The following is an 18298-nucleotide window of genomic DNA, read 5'->3' on the forward strand; positions in this document are numbered from 1 at the left end:
CCATCTTAGAGCTCTTTAGAAACCTCTACCACGCCTTTTGCCCCTTGGCGCAGACCTGCCCTCATGGTTCAATGAAGCTCGATCCTCTTCATCTTCAAACTCCTCCTCATGGTAGTCATCAGAATTCATCAATGCACGCACGCCTTCCTTGCCTTCTAGCATTAGGGGCTCTTTGGGTACGCTCCTCTCACAAATAAACGATAATAGTGTCTTGCCTACCCATCCGATCCCGAATATCATTAAACACCACGTTCATGCGTTCAAACTGTTGTTGCATAGCCTACAACATGAGGGATGACTCCTCCCCTCCTTCCTTATTTGATGTTTCACCCCTGGAAGACATATTTTTTAAACTACAAGAAAAATGTTAGAAATAATTCCTCACAACACTCCCTCACGTATTAGTCTCACACTCTCTTGCCTTTTTCCACTCGTAGCTTCCCTTTTTTAGTTCTGCTTAAACTAATAAACTTGATCAAGAAATTCATCTTGTAGTATCTAAACTAATACAAATGGTAAGAAAATATGACAGAAACACTAAATCAAAGGAAGAGGACAAAAGAAAATAATATTTTGATTTAAGAGAATTGAAACTATACTCAATATTTTTTTTTTCTATTTCTTTTGTCTAAAGTTTTTTTTTTTTTTTTTTTTTTCTCTTTGGAGCTTGGTGCACAATTTTAACCTAGTGCACGTCAAAAAAATAAGAACGAGGAATAAAGAACACAAAAGGAACAAGATAGGATGATAATAGGAAATAAAAGATAAAGGGATAGAAAACTAATTTTAGAACCTGTGCTCTGATACCAAATGATGCGAACCTCAATCGACACGATTTGAGACCCAACAAACAATATTGGAATAATTGCCTAAGAAAGCTAAAATACAGATTTTTTATAGAACCTTGACCCAACGTTCATAAGTGAAACGCAAACCAAAAGTATAAGTAACAGACCTTGACCCAATGATTACAATGGAATCACGAACCGAAGGTATAAAGTTTGAACGCCACAAGGAAGAATCCCTGATAAGTTCACAGTTTTTGAAGAACCAAAAGAAGAGCAAAGCCTCACCTTTTTTTTTATTCAATAAAAAAATATTCCCCTATTAACAATGAGTGCGTGCTATTTATATGTCATGAAAAAAACTTACTAAATATTAAAACCCTAAACTAAAAAAGGTACTAAATATTAAAATCCTAAATAAAGGTTGATTTGGTCTGAAATTAGCAGATCCAAAATAGGAAAATAGCTAAAAAACATTATAAATAATAAAAGCCTAAAATTAAGGTAGATTTGGCCTGAATTTAGAAGCTCTAGAATAGGAAATAATTTATATGAAGCTAAAAAGTCAATCAGTCATTAATCCATGTCATAAATCACACCCAATCAAGCCAAATTAACCCTCAATATATTGGATTAAATTTATTACACCTTCATCTTCCTTTGGGCCAAACTTGGGATGTCCCGCGTTAGAATCAGCCCAAATCTCTTGAATTAGCCCATTAAGTGCTTCTTTGATCTTCTTAGATCTTGCTTTAGTAATAGGCCCAACTGGAACATGCAATGGATCCTTGAATGCTTGTTGATTCTCCTTAAGCAATGACACATTAAAACATTTAATGAAATCATAGAAATGACATGAAATTTCCAATAAATGTTTCAAGGAAAGAAATCAGATACACTATGGGATAGTATAAAATTCTCTACCTTACACCAACTTCCTTTTTGTGTTTCTTCTAAGTAGGCAATCTTTGCCTATAGGAACTGAAATGAAAGAACATAATTTAGGTTTCCTAACCATGAAAATTTATATAGTTTATTATTGCTAATTTTTAATTCTCATATTCTCTAATCTATATACCTACAGGTTTTCAAATCAAATTTGAATTGAATTAAACAATATTTACAATGCATATTAATTTCCCTAATTAATTACCAAACACTAATTGTTTTGATTTTCTTAAAGCCTAACCCATTAACAAATCCCAAGTGTCCAAATAACCTAATTAATCACATGTTTACTAATCTATTTTTCAATTAAACCAAATTAAACGAAGATTTATGCTTATCTTACCACTAATAAAATACTTAAGTTAAAATCCTTTAATCCTTAATTAATTGTGATTTTTAATTAAAACGGGTTTATAGCTAATTACACTTAACTTGTTTACCTCAAATCTACACTTTCTCTCTCTAGATTCTTTCTCTAACCCAAGTTGCTGTAGGTGAAATGGTGGAAGCCCCCTTATAAAGGGATCTCCATGCAGCCAAGCACGAGGTGGCAGCCCACATGGCTGCCACCAATCCACCCAAGTAAGAGGTGGCATTCCACTAACTCCAATTTCCCAATTTTGCACTTTAGGCCTTTTTATTATAAAAAATAAAACCCATAATTGCCCATTAGTCCTTTAGGTTTTCATAACCCTAATCAGCCCCTAAGAACCTAATAAGCATTCTTAAGTTATTAACTAATCCCACTTAAACTTAATCAAAGTTTAATTCATAATTAAACAAGATCAGCACTAAACTAGTTTTAACATCTAATTAAGCATTCTTAAAGTTAAGTAGTAAGATAATCATTTTGCCTATTTAATTCATTAGTACTAGGTATTACAAAAATCCATCTCTCTATGAGGAGGTAAACATGGCAATTCTTTTGGAAAAGCATCAGCAAATTCACAAAACATTGGAATGCAATCTATAGTTATCTTTTTTTTGCCTTCTCCCAACATATTAAAAAGAAAATAGTGTAAACCATCCTTTCTTGACCACTTATCATCTAGGTTTCGAATTAATGGAATAAATGTAAGCCTTTTGTCTCCATAGAAACTTAAATATGAACCAGAAGAGATTTGGGATGTTACTTTCTTCAAATAACAATCTAATACAGCATGATGCCATTCTAGCCAATCCATCCCCACAATTACATCAAAGGATGAAATATCAAGAAGAACGAGATATATTGTAACTTCAAGATCCCCAATATAAAAGTACACAAGCATTACACACCCACTCGGTTTCCACCTTACCACCCATAGGAGTCTCAACACATAATGAATAATGAAGGGGAACAAATTCTATGTCTAGCATGGAGGCACATGATGCAGAAATAAAAGAGTGGGTAGCTCAAAGATCAAATAAAACATGTGCCCAAGTGCTAAAACATAAGATCATACCTTCCACTAAGGCATTTGACTTTGCATTTTGTGACCCCAATGCATAAAATCTCCCTTGTTGTCCTTGCTCTAGCTTCTGTCCAGGCTTCCCTTGTCTAAAGTTGTAACAACTAGTACCAATGAATTAAACAGGCAATAGTGATTATCTTAGTACATAACTTTAAGCATGATTAATTAGATGTTAAAACTAGTTTAGTGCTAATCTTGTTTAATTATGAATTAAACTTTGATTAAGGTTAAGTGGGATTGGTTAATGACTTAAGCATGCTTATTAGGTTCTTAGGGGCTGATTAGGGTTATGAAAACCTAAAGGACTAATTGGCAATTATGGGTTTTATTTTTGATAACTTGAAGGACTAAAGTGCAAAATTGGGAAATTGGAGTTTGTGGAATGCCAACTCCTACAAGCCACCTCGTGCTTGGCTACTTAGAGACCCCTTTAGAAGGGGCTACAGCTCGTTTTGCACCAGTTCACCTACAGCAACTTGGGTTAGAGAGAGGATCTAGAGAGAGAAATTGTAGATTTGAGGTAAGCAAGTTGTTTATTTTTTTAATTTTTGTTTATTTTGGTTCCTAATGGTATGCTGAAAAGAATTAACGGTAAAATTTGTGTAACTAGCGATAACCATGTTTTAGTTAAAAAAAAATCACAATTAATTAAAGTTTAAAGTATTTTAGCTTAAGTATTTTATTAATGGTAAGATTAGCATGAATCTTTTTTAAATTTTGTTTGATTGAAAAATAGATTAGTAAACATTTGATTAATTAGGTTATTTGGACACTTGGGATTTGTTAATAGTTTAGGCTTTAAGAAAATCAAAAGAATTATTGTTTGGATTAATTGGGGAATATGTGAATTTAAAAAAAAATAACAATAAGTTGTTAAAAATTAGTAACAAAGGAAAATTTCATAAGATTTAAGAGAATAAATTTTAATGGTTAGGAAAACCTAAATTATGTTGTTTCATTTCAGTTCCTCATAATAGAAGAAACACAAAACTATAAACTTTTATAAATAAATATTACTGCCTTTTTTTTTGTTGAGAAAATCGCTTTTAATTAGTTAAAGGGAAATTTAACTAGGTTGTACCTAAGGTGCACTAAGGTTGTACCTAAGGTACATTAAGGAAGTACCTTTACACTATTAAGGTAGTATCTAAGGTTCCAATTGACTAACCAATCACAACATAATAATGGCATGCTTGTATCTGGAATGCAATCAAAGAAATTGTGTCTTGAGTAGAAAAGTTCTAACAACGTTCATCTTCAAATGATGTTCTCCATCTTTAATGAATGCCAAAGCTAGGTCATATTAACATAACTCTTCAGGACATGGGCTTAAATAGAAGAAGGGTTCTACTCACGGTTTGTCCTCTCCGCACTTTTCACTAAGAGTTGTGATGGAAGGGAAATGGAGATCCAATATAATTAACATGAATCATAAAAACTTGCGTTCTTTACCATGTATGTATGTCCTCACCACTTCCAATTAGCTAATTATAGGGCAAGGGACCAATATTCTGCATCCATTTATAGTGACATGTAGAAGAAAAATATGCTACATATAAATAATGTGGTCTATAACTGAATAAATTCTTCCTTAACAAGTTATATACTTTTTGCTAAAATAGCATGTTGATGCATTACCAACATCACCATCATACAACAATCTTACATAACAACCCATCCATGTTAGCAAATAAATGCAAAATAGATTTATATCTTCCCTTCAATCAAATGATTCCAACTACCATGCAAGTGGTAAATCACTTCCAAGCATTAATCATGGTCCCATATCTAATGCTGCAAAAGAAGAGGTCTAATATATTGATACAAACATATTGGCAAATTATCATAACAAAACTAAACTAGGGTTACAATGAGATTTTTATAAGTAAAACAAGTCCAGTATAGGATGCCTAAAACAAGGGTGCTAACCAAGTACTCACAAGTCACAAAGTCACGTTTGGAACAGGGGGTTGCTCACCATGGCTCAACATCTACAAAAGAAGTTCATTCTCCTAGAAAGTTTTATTTCACTCTCACCTCACAACCTCACATCATAAGACAAGAGAGTCACTCTCTATGTAATACCTAGTACTAATGAATTAAATAGGCAATAAGGATTATTTTAGTACTTAACTTTAAGCATGCTTAATTAGATGTTAAAACTAGTTTAGTGCTAATCATGTTTAATTATGATATAAATTTTGATTAAGGTTAAGTGGGATTAGTTCATGACCTAAGCATGCTTAGTAGGTTCCTAGGGACTTATTAGGGTTATGAAAACCTAAAGGACTACTGGGCAATTATGGGTTTTATTTTTGATAACTTGAAGGACTAAAGTGCAAAATTGGGAAATTGAAGTTAGTGGAATGCCACCTCCTACTTGGGTGGATTGGTGGCAGCCATGTGGCCTACCACCTCGTGCTTGGCTGCATGGAGACCCCGTTAAAAGGGGCTGCAGCTCGTTTTGCACTAGTTCACCTGCAGCAACTTGGCTTAGAGAGAGAGTGTGTAGATTTGAGGTAAGCAAGTTGTTTAATTTCGCAATTTTCGTTTATTTTGTAATTAGCTATAAACCTGTTTTAGTTAAAAATCACAATTAATTAAGGATTAAAGTATTTTCGCTTAAGTATTTTATTAATGGTAAGATCAACATGAATCTTTGTTTAATTTGGTTTGATTGAAAAATAGATTAGTAAACATGTGATTAATTAGGTTATTTGGACACTTAGGATTTGTTAATAGGTTAGGCTTTAAGAAAATTAAAAGAATTAGTGTTTGGTAATTAATTGGGGAATATGAGAATTAAAAAAAATTAATAACAGAAAGTTGTTAAAAATTAGTAAGAAAGAAAATTTTCATAACTTTTAATGGTTAGGAAACCTAAATTATGTTGTTTATTTCAGTTCCTCGTAATATGCAAATATCGCCTACATAGAAGAAACACAAAAAGGAAATTGGTGTAAGGTAGGGAATTTTATGCTATTCTATGGTGTATCTAATATCTTTCCTTGAATCATTTGTTGGCTAAAGGGAGTTTATTTTTTATTTTCAAGAAACTGAATCAAATAAGCCATAAGAATCAATTCTTTTCTTTTCCATGATTTTCTCCGCAACCAAACACACAATTATCTTAACAAAAGCATTAAAATAACACCAAACCTGAAAATTCTTGCCATGCAAAGCAAAATCCGGATGCAAATATTAGTCAAAAAAAAAAAATTATTAAACCCTTGTTTGGCTGAAAACATAGAGAAATGCATTATTTATTTTTTAAAAAAAATAGACTTTGAACCAAAAACCCAGCTTTTCTCTGGAACGAAACCAGAAACCCAAAAAAATTCCCATTCTCACCAAACAATACTGATGGTTCCAAATCCGAGTATTCAAAAACAAGAAAACAAGATCCACCCAACAAAAAACCAGAAAAAAGTAACAATAATTACGAAGGAGAGTAGGAGAGAGCCAGAGGATATTACAGATTAGGGATCAGGATCTCAGCTGACGATGACGAGGACTTGACATGACTCCATATACATCAATTTGTTGAACCTTAACTTCTTCTACTACTCTAAGGCTACTTGAAAAAAAGCTATATGATCTTATCCTCCAACCTCCTTGCTACAACTACAACAACCTCATTTTGCATGCAAATTAAAATAGAATGTTGTCAAAATAGTTCCTCAAAACTTGAAGAACCTTACTTTTAGTATAATAAGCTGAAACATCTCAACATTGCTCTAGCAATATTTCCAAAATGGCTTGCTTGGTTTGAAGCCGAATAGATTTTGAACTGACTTTACCCTCAATGATGAGAAACAAAAACAACAAAGTAATAAGCTGAAATGGAAATTAGGATGGCATCCCATTGATGGAAAACCTTAGGAAGTTAGAATGACCAATGATAGAACCTAGGATGGCGTCCTAATTATGAGAAACCAAAGGAACGAACAATGAACATAGGTCAAACCTAGGATTGCATCCAAATGTTTGGAAACCAAAGGGACTAAGAACAAACCTAGATTGTCACACCCCGATTTTTATATTTTAAAAAAACTGAACAATTGATACTCAAATATAGTATATGTAATACCTAGCACCAATGAATTAAATAGGCAATAATGATTATATTAGTACTTAACTTTAAACTTGTTTAGTTAGATGTTAAAACTAGTTTAGTGTTAATCCTATTTAATTGTGAATTAAACTTTGATTAAGGTTAAGTAAGATTAGTTAATGACTTAACCATGCTTATTAAGTTCTTAGGGGCTGATTATAGTTATGAAAAAACTAAAGGACTAATGAGCAATTATGGGTTTTATTTTTGATAACTTGAAGGACTAAAGTGCGAAATTGGGAAGTTGGAGTTAGTGGCAGCCAAGTGGCATGCCACCTCCTACTTGGGTGGATTGGAGTTAGTCCTACCACATCCTACTTGGCTGCATGGCGAGCCCTATATAAGGGCTGCAACTCGTTTTGCACCATTTTAACAGCAACAGCTTGGGTTAGAGAGAGGATCTTGAGAGAGAAAGTGAAGATTTAAGGTAAGCAAGTTGTTTAATTTAGTAATTTTGGTTTATTTTAGTTCCTAATGGTATGCTGAAACAAATTAACAGTAAAATTTATGTAAAAGTTGAGTGTTATTAACTATAAACATGTTTTAGTTAAAAATCATAATTAATTAGGGATTAAAGTATTTTAGATTAAGTATTTTATTAATGGTAAGATCAACATAAATCTTATTTAATTGAAAAATATATTAGTGAACATGTGATTAATTAGGTTATTTGGACACTTGGGATTTGTTAATAGGTTAGACTTTAAGAAAATCAAAACAATTAGTGTTTGGTAATTAATTAGAGAATTTTATAATTAAAATATTAGCAACAGTAAATTATATAAATCTTCATCGTGAGGAAGTCTAAATTATGTGTTTCATTTCAATTCATTGTAATAGGTAAAGATCGCCTGCATAAAAGAATCACAATGGGAAAGTTCGTGTAAGGTAGGGAATATTATAACATCCCATGGTGTATCTGATTTCTCTCCTTCTAACATTTATTTGAAATTTCATGTCATTTCTATGATTTCATAAAATGTTTTAATATGTCACTGTATCTTGTTTTATTGCGCTGAAATATTATGTTGAGATTGGAACATATATTGGTATGAAGATTCATGGTTTTGTGTTGTGGAAAATAGTTCATGGTGTGGTTGCATGGTTCTATGTTGTAGAATAATCAAATATGATATTCAGAGAATTGATTGGTGGGAAGTGTTTATGTGATGCTACAGGCATGATCTTTTGATATATTGTTTAAGTGGGACCTTGGGTGAAAGTCCCTAAAGCCCTCGAGGAAGACAGTCCGATGTGGGTGTATAGGGTTGGTCTTGCCCTTGGGTTTAAGTCCCTAAAGACACAGGGTTGGTCCTACCCATGTTGGGTATGAGTCCTAAAAGACACGGGGTATGACTTGCCCTTGGGTGATGTCCATAAATAGTCATTATTATATTAACCGAGTATCTTGTGGAGCATTGATATCTGATATATAAATTGGTGGGGATGAGCAGTTTATCAGTTATGAAAGGATGGACGAGGAAAAGCAAAGATGAAACCAACAAACACATGCACACATGTTTGACAAGATTACATATTTGTTAATGGTTATAAAATGTTTATCATGCATTCTATTACATGTTTAATTCAAAGTTTTTAAGGGTATGCTTAGGATGGTTATAAACTTTCCTACTGAGTTGTGAACCCACCCTATCCCTTCCACCTTTAAATGCAGGTAAGAAAACCTATGTAGGAAATAATGCTTGAGCATTACTTTACTGTGATTGGATGTTGTTTGCTCGCATTGATAGTGTTTTGAGGCTTTGCCTTTGTTTTAAAGAATGAATCTTTTTGTATGAATGTTGTTATATATATATATATATATATATTTGTTAGGTGCACTTGTAGTATGGGCTACCCATAGTGAACCATGGGGTTTTGGTATATGTAAATTAATGTAGTACAAGTTTCTTCAGTCAAACGAAACACATTTTGTTCACTAATAGTTACGAAGTTTAATATAAGATGCACTCTTTATAATAGGTTTTGCATATCCTCCTTTTGCACAAAATCAAGAAGGAACTCAGCTTAAATTTTGGTATCCCCATATCCTTGAGAGCATTTATACTGTATTTGAGAATCAATTAATCAGTTTAAGAAAAAAAAAATCATGGTGTGACAATATAAGTGCTTTCAAAGAGATGGGGATACAAAAATTTAAAAGCTAAGTACCTTCTTGATTTTGTGCAAAAAGAGGATTTGCAAAAACTATAATAAAGAGTACATCTTGTATTAAACTTTGTAACTATCAATTAACAAAATATGTTTCGTTTCATAAAAGAAAATTGTACTACATTAATTTACGTATGCAAAAACCCCATGGTTCACTATGGGTAGCCCATACTACAAGTGTACCTAACAAATATATATATATATAACATCATTTCTACGAAAAGATTCAGTCTTTAATACAAAGGCAAAGCCTCAAAACACTATTAATGCGAACAAACAGCATCCAATCACAGTAAAGCAATGCTGAAGCATTTCCAGCATAGGTTTTCTGACTTGCATTTAAAGGTGAAAGGGATAGGGTGGGTTCACAACTTAGTAGGAAAGTTTATAATCATCCTAAGCATACCCTTAAAAACTTTGAATTAAACATGTTGTAGAATAATCAAAGATGATATTTAGAGTCTATGATTTCATAAAATGTTTTAATGTGTCACTATATCTTGGTTTATTGCGCTGAAATATTATGTTAAGATTGGAACATATATTGGTATGAAGATTCATGGTTCTGTGTTGTGGAAAATGGTTCATGGTGTGGTTGCATGGTACTGTGTTTTAGAATAATCAAAGATGATATTCGGAGAATTGATTGGTGGGAAGTGTTTATGTGATGCTACAGGCATAATCTTTTGATATATTGTTTATGTGGGACTGTGGGTCCTTGGGTGAAAGTCCCTAAAGCCCTCGAGGAAGACACTCCGATGTGGGTGTATGGGGTTGGTCTTGCCCTTGGGTTTAATTCCCCAAAAGACATGGGGTTGGTTCTACCCCTGGGTTTTAGTCCCTAAAGACACAGGGTTGGTCCTACCCCTGGGTTTTAGTACCTAAAGACAACTAGTCCTACCCTTGGGTATGAGTCCTAAAAGACACGGGGTATGACTTGCCCTTGGGTGATGTCCATAAATAGTCATTATTATATTGATCGAGTATCTTGTGGAGCATTGATATCTGATATATAAATTGGTGGGGATGAGCAGTTTATCAGTTATGAAAGGATGGACGAGGAAAAGCAAAGATGAAACTAGCAAACACATGCATACATGTTTGAAATGATTACATATTTTTTAATGGTTATAAAATGTTTATCATGCATTCTATTACATGTTTAATTCAAAAATTTTAAGGGTATGCTTAGGATGGTTATAAACTTTCCGACTAAGTTGTGAACCCACCCTATCCCTTCCACCTTTAAATGCAAGTAAGAAGACCTATGCAAGAAATAATGTTTCAGCATTGCTTTACTGTGATTGGATGTTGTTTGCTCGCATTGATAGTGTTTTGAGGCTTTGCCTTTGTATTAAAGATTGAATCTTTTTGTACAAATGATGTTATATATATATATATATATATGTTAGGTACACTTGTAGTATGGGCTACTCATAGTGAACCATGGGGTTTTGGTATATGTAAATTAATGTAGTACAAGTTTCTTTAGTCAAACGAAACATACTTTGTTAATTAATAGTTATGAAGTTTAATATAAGATGCATTCTTTATAATAGGTTTTGCATATCCTCCTTTTGCACAAAATCAAGAAGGAACTCAGCATTTAAATTTTGGTATCCCCATATCTTTGAGAGCATTTATACTGTATTTGAGAATCAATTGTTCAATTTAAGAAAAAGAAAAACCGGGGTGTGACAATATAAGTGCTCTCAAAGAGATGGGGATACAAAAATATAAATGCTACGTACCTTCTTGATTTTGTGCAAAAAGAGGATATGCAAAACCTATAATAAAGAGTACATCTTGTATTAAACTTTGTAACTATTAGTTAAAAAAATATGTTTCGTTTCATAAAAGAAACTTGTACTACATTAATTTACATATGCTCCAACCCCATGGTTCACTACGGGTAGCCCATACTACAAGTGTACCTAACAAATATATATATATATATATATATATAACATCATTTCTACAAAAAGATTCAGTCTTTAATACAAAGGCAAAGCCTCAAAACAATATCAATGCTAACAAATAGCATCCAATCACAGTAAAGCAATGCTTAAGCATTATTTCCAGCATAGGTTTTCTGACTTGCATTTAAAGGTGGAAGGGATAAGGTGGGTTCACAACTCAGTAGGAAAGTTTATAAGCATCTTAAGCATACCCTTAAAAACTTTGAATTAAACATTTAATATAATGAATGATAAACATTTTATAACCATTAACAAATATGCAATCATGTCAAACATGTATGCATGTGTTTATTGGTTTCATCTTTACTTTTCCTATTCCATCCTTTCATAACTAATAAACTGCTCACCCCCACCAATCTATATATCAGATATCATTGCTCAATAAGATACTCGGTCAATATAATAATGACTATTTATGGATATCACCCAAGGGCAAGTCATATCTCGCGTATTTTGGGACTTACACCCAAGGGTAGGACTAACCCCGTGTCTTTAGGGAGTTAAACCGAGGGGCAAGACCAACCCCATACACCCATACACTTATATTGTCACACCCCGATTTTTTACTTCTTTTTTTTTTTTTTTCTCTTGAACTGAACAATTGATTCTCAAATATAGTATAAGTGCTCTCAAAGATATGGGGATACAAAAATTTAAATGCTGAGTTCCTTCTTGATTTTGTGCAAAAGGAGGATGCAAAACCTACTATAAAGAGTGCATCTTATATTAAACTTCGTAGCTATTAGTTAACAACATATGTTTCGTTTCACAAAAGAAACTTGTACTACATTAATTTACATCTACCAAAACCCCATGGTTCATTACGGGTAGTCCATACTACAAGTGTACCTAACAAATATATATATATATATATATATATATATATATATATATATATATATATATATAACATCATTTCTACAAAAAGATTCAGTCTTTAATACAAAGGCAAAGCCTCAAAACACTATCAATGCGAACAAACAACATCCAATCATAGTAAAGCAATGCTTAAGCATTATTTCCTGCATAGGTCTTCTGACCTACATCTAAAGGTGGAAAGGATAAGGCGCATTCACAACTCAGTAGGAAAGTTTATAGCCATCCTAAGTATACCCTTAAAAACTTTGAATTAAAAATGTAATAGCATGCACGATAAATATTTAATAACCATTAACAAATATGCAATCATGTCAAACATGTATGCATGTGCTTGTAGGTTTCATCTTTAGTTTTCCTTGTACATCCTTCCACAACTGATAAACTGTTCACCCCCACCAATCTATATATAAGATATCAAAGCTCCACAAGATACATGATCAATATAATAATGACTATTATGGGACATTACCCAAGGGCACGTTATACCCCGTGTCTTTTGGGACTCATACCTAAGGGCAGGACCAACCCCATGTCCTTAGGGATTAAAACCTAGGGGCAGGACCAACCCCATACACCTACTTCGGAGTGTCTTCCTCGAGGGCTTTAAGGACTTTCACCCAAAGGACCCACGGTCCCACATAAACAATATATCAAAAGATAATGCCTGTAACTTCCAATCAATCAATTATCTGAATATCATCTATGATTATTCCATATCCTTGTTGACATGCAACCACACCATGAACTATTTCCACAACATAGAACTATCAATCTTCATACCAATATGCGTTCCAATCTCAATGTAACATTTCAACACAATAAACCGAGATGCAATGACACATTAAAGCATTTTATGAAATCATAGAAATGACATGAAATTTCCTACCTTACACAGACCCTCCCTCTATGATTCTTCTATGTATGCGATCTTTACCTATTATAAAGAATTGAAATGAAACACAAAATTTAGACTTCCTAATGATGAAAATTTATACAATTTACTATTTCTATTTTTTTAATTATAATATTCTCAAATTAATTGCCAAACACTAATTATTTTGATTTTCTTAACGTCTAATAACCTATTAACAAATCCCAAGTGTCCAAATAACCTAATTAATCACATATGTACTAATCTATTTTTCAAATAAACAAAATTAAACAAAGTTTTATGTTGATCTTACCATTAATAAAATACTTAAGCTAAAATACTTTAATCCTTAATTAATTATGATTTTTAACTAAAATATGTTTATAGCTAATTACACTCAACTTTTATACAAATTTTACTGTTAATTTGTTTCAACATACCATTAGGAACTAAAATAAACAAAAATTACTAAATCAAATAACTTGCTTACTTCAAATCTACACTTTCTCTCTCCAATCTCCAAAAAAATCCCAATTGTTTCTATTTTTGGAATGGAATATTTACGGAATCGCCATGAATAGGATCAAACCTTATTCCATGGTATTTACATGAGATTCCTCTTTCTTATTCTTAAGCAAGTCCCCGAGAGGACTTAGTGGATCCATGATTTATGTTTCATCTTTCGTTTCCTTTTCGTTTATTTCGAGAAATATATCGATCAATTCCGATTCTTTCTTTTTCTATTGATTCTTTTCCGATCGAGATGGATGGATTGGATCCATGGATGTATGTGTATATAGATCATGTTCATGGATTAACGAAAATGTGCAAAAGATCTATTTGCCTCTGCCATTCTATGAGTCTCTTCCTTTTTGCGTATGGCATCGCCACTCCCTTGGGCAGCATCCACTAATTTGGAACTTAATTTGAAAGCCATATTTCAACCCAAACGTTTTCGGGATGCCCCTAATAACCAACGAATCGCAAGTGCTTTTCCTTGTGTGGATCCTATTTCAAAGGGAACTTGATGAGTCGATCCTCCTACACGTCTTGCTTTTACTGCTATATCGGGAGTTACTCCACGTATTGCTTGACGTAAAACAGATAGTGGATTTGTTTCTGTCTTTTGTTGAATCTTGTTCACAAATCGATAGATAATTTGATAAGCCAATGAATTTTTTATGTGTTTCAGAATATGGTTAACCAACATGTTAACTAATCAATTACGATAAATTGGATCGAATTTTGCAGTTTTTTCTTCTATAGTACCTCGATGTGACATGAGCGTGAAAGGGGTTCAAGAATCATTTTTCTTTTTATAAGGTCTAAAATCATTTATTTTGGCTTTTTAACCCCATATTGTAGGGTGGATCTCGAAAGACATGAAAGATCTCCCTCCAAGCCGTACATACGACTTTCATCGAATACAGCTTTCCACATAATTCTATATGTATCCATGAGATCGAGTATGGAATTCTGCTTACTCACTTTACATTGAGTATCCGTTTCCCTCCTTTTCCTGCTAGGATTGGAAATCCTGTATTTTACATATCCATACGATTGAGTCCTTGGGTTTCCGAAATAGTGTAAAAATAAGTGCTTCGAATCATTGCTATTTGACTCGGACCTGTTCTAAAAAAGTCGAGGCATTTCAAATTGTTTATTGACACGGACAAAGTCAGGGAAAACCTTTGAAATTATTTCAATATTGGACCTTGGACATATAATAGTTCTGAATCGAATCCCTTTAGAAAGAAGATCTTTTGTCTCATGGTAGCCTACTCCAGTTCCCTTACGAAACTTTCGTTATTGGGTTAGCCATACACTTCACATGTTTGTTTCTAGTGATTCACATGGTATCATCAAATGATACAAGTCTTGGATAAGAATCTACAACGCACTAGAACGCCCTTGTTGATGATCCTTTACTCCGACAGCGTCTAGAGTTCCTCGAACAATGTGATATCTCACACTGAGTAAATCCTTAACCCTTCCCCCTCTTACTAAGACTACAAAATGTTCTTGTGAATTATGGCCAATACCAGGTATATAAGTAGTGATTTCAAATCCAGAGGTTAATCGTACTCTGACAACTTTACCTAAGGCAGAGTTTGGTTTTTTAGGGGTGATAGTGGAAAGGTTGACAGATAAGTCACCCTTATTGCCACTCTACAGAACAGTCTAGATCCTCTTTCTAACCCAAGCCGCTGCAGCTAAAATGATGCAAAACGAGCTGCAAGCCCTTATATAGGGCTCTACATGCAGCCAAATAAGAAGTGGCACCCCACACGGTTGCACTTTAGTCATTCAAGTTATCAAAAATTAAACCCATAATTGCCCATTAGTCCTTTAGGTTTTCATAACTATAATCAGCCCCTAAGAACCAAATAAGCATGGTTAAGTCATTAATAATCTTACTTAACTTTAATCTCAGTTTAATTTATAATTAATTAAGATTAACACTAAATTAGTTTTAATTAAGCACGTTTAAAGCTAAGTACTAAGATAATCATTATTGCCTATTTCATTCATTAGTGCTATATTACATCCTTTCCCCCTAATAAAAATTTCGTCCTCAAAATTTAAAGAAGTAAACCTGTAAAGAGTTCTGGGTACTTTTTTCTCATATCTGATTCCAACTCCCATGTAGTTTCTTCTACTCCATGGTGATCCCATAACACTTTCACTAGAGGTATGGTTTTGGTTCGTAGTACCTCTTCATTATCTAAAATCTCTCTCAGCCCTCCCTTGTATGTTATATCTTCTTGCAAATTCAAATCTTGCCAATCCAGTACATGATTGATATTAGGCTTGTATTTCTTCAACATGGAGACATGGAACACATCATGTATACTTGATAGCTGTGGCGGTAAAACGAAATACGTCTTTTCATGGTGTTTCATGTAAAAACACGTGATCTCCTATCTAGCACTCTAGGAGACCCTTTTGTGATCAACATAACTTTTCTATCTACTTTGTACTGCCAATAGCCTATCACGTATTACTCGAATCTTGCCAGTAGTCTCTTGCACCAATTCTAGCCCAATCAAACTAGCTTCACCAGATTCCATCCAACACATAGGGGATCTACAAGGCCTCCCATACAGTGCTTCATATGATGCCATTCCAATACTGCTTTGGAAGCTATTATTGTAAGAAAATTCGATCAAGGTAGATGCTCCACCCAATTTCCTTTAAAATCCATCACACATGCTCGTAACATATCTTCCAAAATCTAAGCAACTCTCTCTTTGATTGCCCATTTGTTTAAGGATGAAATGCCACACTTAATCTTATTTCAATTCCTAATGCTTTCTATAAGGATTGCCAAAACTGAGATGTAAATCTAGGATCTCTATCAGAGACAATAGAGAGTGGTACCCCGTGCAACATCACAATTTCCTTCACATACAACTTACTCAAAGCATGAACTAAATCAGTTATCCTCATTGCTAAGAAATGCGCTAATTTCATTAGTCTATCAACTATTACCCATACACTATCCTTACTTTAGGGAGTTCTTAGCAATCTTGTCACAAAGTCCATGGTCACATGATCCCACTTCCATTCTGCTATAGGTAGTGGTTGTAACAACCGTGCTGGCTTTTGATGTTCAACACTTGGAAAGGAATTCAGCTATATCCCACTTCATACCTTGCCACCAACATTGACGCCTCAAATCATGGTACATTTTAGTTTGTCCAGGGTGTATTGTGAACCGAGATTGATGAGCTTCCTTCATTACCTCCTCCTTCTCCTAAGCTTCCTTAGGAAGACAAAGTTTATTGAAGAAATAAATCCCACCATTAGAATGTATGCTCCAACCTTCCACTGCATCACCTACCATAATTCGAGTACATGCCCTCTAACTCTGTACCTTTCCTTTGAGCTTGAATAACCTTATGCAATATTGTTGGCTGAGCCACCAAGTACAAAAACATGCACCAGAATCACATACATTAAAACAAGGATTGAACTCACTGATGCAATCCTACATTTTCCACCCAAAAACTACCAATCCAGATAACAAAAATTGAGCTTTTCTACTTAAGGCATCAGCAATCACATTGGCTTTTCGTGGATGATATTGCAAGGTAAAGTTAAAATCTTCAAGGGTTTCCATCCATCTCCTTTGCCTTGCACTCAGATCTTTTTGAGAGAAAATGTACTTCAAACTTTTGTGATCAGAGAACCCGTCAAAATTTTCACCATATAAGTAATGTCTCCATAACTTTAAAGCAAAGACTATGGCTTCGAGTTCAAGATTATGTGTGAGATAGTTTTGCTCATAGTTCTTCAATGGCCTAGAAGCATAAGCAACCACTCTTCCTCTTTGCATCAAAACACATCCCAAGCCATTTCTCGAAGCATCACAATAAACTGTATATATGTCGCCACTAATAGGAGTAATTAGCACAGGCATTGTTGTTAGTCTCCTTTTTAGCTCTTGAAATGATTCTTCACACTTGTGATTCCAACGAAAGTTCACTCCCTTGCGCGTCAGTCTAGTCATTGGGCATGCAATTAATCCAAGAAAACTACGTACTTCAAAAACATTCTTGGGTCTTTCCTACTTTGTCATAGCTTCCACTTTTGTTGGATCCACTTAAATGCCCTCTTGAGAAACCATGTGCCCCAAAAATTGAATTTCTTGCAACCAAAAGTCACATTTCTCCAATTTGGCATATAACTGGTGTTCTCTAAGTGTTTGAAGTGTCATATGCAAATGATGACCGTGCTCTTCTCTACTCTTAGAATATATCAAAATATCATCCACAAATACCACCACAAAAGGATCCAAATAAGGTTGATAAATACAATTCATCACGTCCATGAATGCAGCTAGAGCATTGGTTAACCCAAATAGCATCACCACAAATCCATAATGCCCATACCTTGTATGAAATGCAGTCTTTGGAATATCTGATTCTCGTATCATCAACTGATGATAACTATATCTTGAATAAATCTGTGAAAAATAGCAAGCCCCACATAACTGGTCAAAGAAGTTATCAATCCGAGGTAGCGGATATTTGTTTTTCACTGTTACTCTGTTCAATTTTCTCTAATCCACACATAACCGCAAAGATCCATCA

At 33.8% G+C, this 18298-nt stretch overlaps 1 long non-coding RNA gene and 1 pseudogene across 1 annotated transcript; both read right to left on the reverse strand.

Moving 5' to 3' along the window:
• Positions 1-122, reverse strand: part of LOC132253185 (uncharacterized) — a 1647-nt pseudogene extending 1525 nt beyond the window's left edge.
• A 998-nt stretch (positions 123-1120) lies between these two features.
• LOC132253187 (uncharacterized) lies at positions 1121-3762 on the reverse strand. The gene is made up of 3 exons (XR_009464948.1): positions 3179-3762; positions 1710-1766; positions 1121-1593 (listed from the first exon to the last, which is right to left on the reverse strand). It is a non-coding gene; the product is annotated as an uncharacterized LOC132253187 (long non-coding RNA).
• Positions 3763-18298: the final 14536 nt, after the last annotated feature.

Source organism: Vitis vinifera, chromosome 2 (assembly GCF_030704535.1).
Source record: "Vitis vinifera cultivar Pinot Noir 40024 chromosome 2, ASM3070453v1".
Lineage (NCBI taxonomy): Eukaryota > Viridiplantae > Streptophyta > Magnoliopsida > Vitales > Vitaceae > Vitis > Vitis vinifera.